The 6,000-nt window shown below is 33.5% G+C and overlaps 1 protein-coding gene and 1 long non-coding RNA gene across 5 annotated transcripts in view; one reads left to right on the forward strand and one right to left on the reverse strand.

Moving 5' to 3' along the window:
* Positions 1-6,000, forward strand: part of LOC103910192 (von Willebrand factor A domain-containing protein 7) — a 33,682-nt gene that overhangs the window by 6,550 nt on the left and 21,132 nt on the right. The window lies entirely within an intron of this gene.
* On the reverse strand, positions 1,309-5,507 carry LOC137490362 (uncharacterized). Its single transcript, XR_011009786.2, has 5 exons — positions 5,453-5,507; positions 4,111-4,216; positions 3,916-3,986; positions 2,400-2,584; positions 1,309-2,236 (listed from the first exon to the last, which is right to left on the reverse strand). It is a non-coding gene; the product is annotated as an uncharacterized lncRNA (long non-coding RNA).

Consider the following 6,000-nt stretch of genomic DNA (forward strand, 5'->3'; position numbering starts at 1 on the left):
GTAATGATCTTCAGTTTCTGTATCATTATGGGAGGTTGTATTAGGGGATGTTGATCTCTGCTCTGTCCACTTCTGATGTTGAAAATTCAGCTCTACAACAAAGAGACTTTTACTGACATTTTAGTCATTTGAAATAATAAATTAATGTATAAGAAATAATAATATATATCTAGAGAAATGAATCTGATGACATGTACAAAGAGAGAATGTCAAGCAAAGTGTTTCTGCAGACTGTTTGTTTATCAAGTCTCATTATGAAAATACAATGAATTCATGTTTACCTTTAGAGACTGCATATATTCACACACTGCTGGCACACAACTGTGTTAAAAGCCCTTATAAAAGTTCCTTTAAAGCAAATTATATTCAAGTTTTTGTGTGTCTGTGTGTGTAGAAAATGACTGATCATGATCGTTCCTCTATATTAGACTCTAATTCCCCAGGTTAAAAAAAAACTAGCCTAGAGCGCCACCTGCTGCTAGAAACTAGCCTATAAATCCAGCTAACCTAAAGATTATTTTCCCCCCGGAAGTCTGCTGTATGAACTATTTTTAGACAGTGTGTATTTCCATGATAGCTGAACAATATATCACTTGAGCATCGATATCGCAATGTGTGTAACTGCAATATTAGTCACAACACAAGATTAGATTATTTATTGAATATTAGAATATAAAGATATTATTAATATTATTGCTGCTTTTTAATCTTTTATTTTTACTCTGTCATTTATATCTACTTGTAATTTATTGTGTTTTATGCAGATACACTGAATAGAAAAAGAGTTGATCACCACAGTTGATCTAAATGAATCACCTTTTTTCAAATACACACACGCACGCACGCGCGCACACACACACACACACACACACCCCAGATAGCAAAATATACTCGGGCCAGTTCCGGCTAGATTGTCGCCTGCCGGAGACTAACCCCTCGGCCCAACTTCGGCTGCCGGACTCGGGCCGGATGCCTGTGGACTCACTGCCCGATTCCGGCCCGAATCAAGCGGGCCAGATGCGGCGGCCGTAAGCGAGCCGACGCTGCGCATCCGCGCCGGAATCGGCGCGAGGGTAATGTGCGCTGCGGCCCGGAGCTGGCGCGACTCCGTATTTATACACCTTATAAAACCTTTTGGTATTACATTGGTACTTGATATATGGTATTACAACCATTTGAATTTATATAACAGCAAACACAGGCTATAATGTAAACACAAAGTGTAAGCACTGCGTTTAACCTTTGAATAAAGTGCAAACTGCATACATATTCTGTAACGAAAATAATCAAGACAAATGACAAAATAAATAAATGGTAAACGTTTATTGATTGCATGAAAAAATAATAGTACTAAAATTTTATAAATAATTTTGTAGTGCACAAGAATATCAATATAAAAACAACAATAAAACAACACAATAAAGACACACAGAAAGATTTAAACAAAAAATCTAAAAATTACACACAAACAGATGTTTTTAAAACAACCCTGTTTTCCCAATAGACTTGAATTAAAAATTTGTAAAAAACAGCTAAATTTTATATAAACCTAAATATAGAAACCAATTTAAGATATAGCGAGAAACATCTTAAAAATACCAATGACAATCCGTAAAATATACAAGTCAAACTTGTAAAAAGTACTGCAGAATTCTGAAGAAACATCTTGAAACATTTTTTAATAAAACATTAAAATAATAATAAACAAACAAATATATATATATATATATATATATATATATATATATATATATATATATATATATATAAATAATTGCAGAACAAAATCAATTGCACAAACAGCAAGACATGAGTGAGATGATTATAAATTTCATATATTTACACGTCTTGTGCAATTTTATATTTATAATTTTATTTGTATTACGTTTATTAAAAATGTATCAAGATGTTTCTTTACAATTTGGCGCACACACATACATACATACATACCATACATATATACACACACATATATATATATATACATATACATATATATATATATATATATATAAATGCAAATGAAAGAAACAAATTGTTCAAGTATCAGGGAACATCCTAATACACTTAAAATGTTGTTTAAAAAATAAAACAAAATAGTGATGTAGACATTTGACACATTAGCTTTCTCTTCTTTCTTCCTCCATCCCTGTCAGGGGCAAGTTGTAGCTACCTTGTAATGCATTTTTCCACTTCTTTATCAGTGGCGTGGTATGGACATTTGTCCTCACTCCATCTGTGATTAAAAGATAAACAGATAATTAGTAGTGAACAAGTACTAATGTAAAAAAAAAGAAAAAATTAGGAAAAAAGTAGGCTACCTACGAAGCAAAAAAAAAAACTATAAAATAAACAAATAAACTTAAAACACTTTGAAATTAGCAAGAGCTTGAACTTACCAGTTTCTTCATTTGTTCGGGCTGCTCCTTTAGTTGATTTTCAAGCTTTTCCAAATCCAATTGGCCAAAGGAAGGTCAAATGTGTTTACATCTGGAATTTCATCACGTCTGTTTTGGTTTTGTGAGAATCAGGCCCAGCTGCTGCTTTATGACGTTGCATGATTTTAAAACTTCAGTCAGTCGTGCTAAAAAAAAAAAATAACAGATTAGTATAAATCAACCTGTAGCTGATTCTCATAAAACTTCTGTAAATACAACAGTGGGTTAGACACTGCTGATATTCTCTAGTTGATCTTTACTTTCTAGCTGCATTAAACCTTAACAAATTTAGTGATGTCTTACAAAGACATCACGAGATGCAATAAGTTCTGTCTTGATCTCAAACTGCACTAGAACAAAGACTGTAAATGTTCATAGGTGTACTGCAGGAGTGTCCAAACTTTTTGGGCCGAGGGCCAGATGCAAAAAAACAAACGTTGTCGCGGGCCAAATTTTACATACATCACACAGACATATATATATGTCTGATATGACATGATATATATATACATGATATATATATATGACATGATATATATATACAGTTGAAGTCAGAATTGTTAGCCCCCCTAAATTATTAGCCACCGTTTATTTTTTCCCCAATTTCTGTTTAACGGAGAGTTAAACATTTTTTCCACACATTTCTAAACATATTAGTTTTAGAAACTCATTTCTAATAACTGATTTATTTTATCTTTGCCATGATGACAGTAAATAATATTTGACTAGATATTTTTAAGACACTTCTATACAGCTTAAAGTGATATTTAAAGGCTTAACTAGGTTAATCAAGTTAACTAGTCAAGTTAAAGTAATTAGGCAAGTTATTTTATAACAATGGTTTGTTCTGAAGACTTAAGGGGCTAATAATTTTGACCTTAAAATGGTTCATAAAAAAAATTAAACCGCTTTTTATTCTAGCCGAAATAAAACATAAGTCTTTCTCCAAAAGAAAAAATATTATCAGACATACTGTAAAAATGTTCTTGCTCTGTTAAACATCATTTGGGAAATATTTAAAAAAGAAGAAATAAATCAATGAGGGGCTAATAATTCAGACTTCAACTGTGTGTAGATAGACAGACAGACAGACAGACAGACAGACAGACAGACAGACAGATAGATAGATAGATAGATAGATAGATAGATAGATAGATAGATAGATAGATAGATAGATAGATAGATAGATAGATAGATAGATCATAACAAGAACTGCTGCTTAATTGAATGCATGTAATAGCGACACCCGGTGGTTATTTATTGAATTACGTTCATTTTTGTATAGCGGGCCAGATTCTATTGATATTTATAAAAAGCCTCGCGGGCCGCAGATGGCCCGCAGGCCGTAGTTTGGACACGCCTGGTGTACTGGAATGTACAGTATCTGTGCATCTTGATGGTGGTCTTAAGATTTCTGCCATAGTCATTGATGGTGATGTGACTTGTGGTGCTGCATTGATTTCTGAAATCTTCATACCTGCCTTTTATCCAGCCTCTTTGTTCCAAGTCATTTTTCTTCATCACGGTATAGATGTGTCTATACTGTCCCTTAATCAGATACATTTACAAAACAAAACATCACTTTAGTATAGTGCCAGGGCAAAACTCACAGGTTGTAATAGATCAATGACATAATGTTGACAGTATGTGTTTAAAATAATTGCAAACAAACCTGTTCTGTCTTTAGATGTATGACAGGCGATCATCATCCTCATCTGTCTACTAGTCAGAAATCACAGTTGCGTGTGGATGTTTGAGTCGAACTTCCTCATATGCATCTATAATAAAACATCACATTGTTGTTAACCTCCCGTAAAGAAAAGTTCAAACCCTGAAATACTATCAAAGTTAATTAATGCATATAATACCTATAGTGTAAATAATCAGTACACAGAAGGTTGCACAAGATTTATTCGGAGATTCATGCAGAGTGACAGCCTTATGAATCTGAGACATAGATTTGTAAGATGGTCAAGCACATGCATTATTCTGTACCCATGAAGATTAACCTACCATTGTGAAAAATGTTTGATGATGATAGCCAATAAAAATAAACAATTTCAGCTGTTTGTGAAGCAATTAGTAATGTAATGTCTGAAAAGCTCAATCTATGTTGAAAATGTATCAGCAGTTTACAGCTTATAATGGACTTTTAGCACACAACTATAACATGCCTATTCACGTTCAAAAGAGTGTGCCATTGACTTCTTTGGTCGTGATGTGCTGCAAAATGATGTCACTAACCTTTGTTAAACAAGAACAATAAGACTTAACCAACAAATATTGTTACCCATTCATTTAAATCAGAATTTATCACTGTCAATAACATAAAAAACAAAAAAAAAAACATCAAAATCTGCTTTAAGACGTTCAGTTTTACATTAACTGACCATTACAGCTTGAACAAAAGATATAATTGATTCACATAGGCTAACACATATGAATTAAAGTGCATAGTAATATATTTCTCTCGGATAATTTAAAGAGAATAGTAAACAGTCGAGTCATTTTCGTGACTAACTGCATAAACAAGATAAACAATAATATTTTATTAATCCAAAACGATTCGTTTTTATTTACACATAATCACAGAATTAATACTGTTGGAGAAGTATACGCCTGTACAATGATTTTTTCAACATCCACGGTACTTTATAATGTTAAATCAGGAAAAAAACACGTTTTGCCATGTTAATGGATTCGTCTACAGAAACTTTCTTTAACGCAGTTAGCATACACACAAATTCGTTGCATGTTTCTTTAAAATAATTAAAATAGTTTTCAGTTACTACACACGTTATAATCTAACATTGTGTAAAAGGAAAAGGAACTTTCAGACGTGTTTGTAACTGTTAGCGTTAGCATACATTAGCTCCAGTCGTGTTTCTTAAAGCAAGTTACATTTCGTATCAAACTGTTTTAAATTACTAAACGCTGTTACAACCAAACACCGTGGAAATGTTTTAAGCTCTAAATTCGCTAATTATACAGAACACAAGCAGTAAAAAGCTTACCTTTCTGACCGGACTCCACGTGAAATGTTTGAAAAACCAACCCTTTTCTTCTTGTGATCTTCGTGCCATGGTGGTTGACAACCAGCTTTTTGGAGCATTACCGCCACCGTCTGGATTGGAGTTTGGATCAGGAATTTAGTAACGCATGTGTTTATTATGAAACCAACTTCTGCTTTAAAAAAAAACAGTCAGCACAGGAGCGTGCTATCTCAAAAATAAGCGAATTTTACATAGTTTTTCTCTAGATGACATGTATAATCTATTTATAAATAACATTGTTTTGTTTGCGTCTAAACATTGCGACCATCCACACTAAATATTCTTTTTTTTTTTGCTATCGTACCATTAATATTTTCTCAAATTATCATTAAACGTGGAGCTAACAGATTACTAGATAAAATAAGAACTTAATCGGTTGCCATCAGCCGAGTCCTTGCCAGAAGCGGCCAGGATATGGTTGACCGGAATCGGGCCAGTGCTTTGCAGCCGCATCACAACCGCATGTGCGCGAGCGAGCTGCGGGCCGCACTCGGCCCGGATAACACTCG

Source organism: Danio rerio, chromosome 3 (genome assembly GCF_049306965.1).
Source record: "Danio rerio strain Tuebingen ecotype United States chromosome 3, GRCz12tu, whole genome shotgun sequence".
In the NCBI taxonomy this organism is placed as follows: domain Eukaryota; kingdom Metazoa; phylum Chordata; class Actinopteri; order Cypriniformes; family Danionidae; genus Danio; species Danio rerio.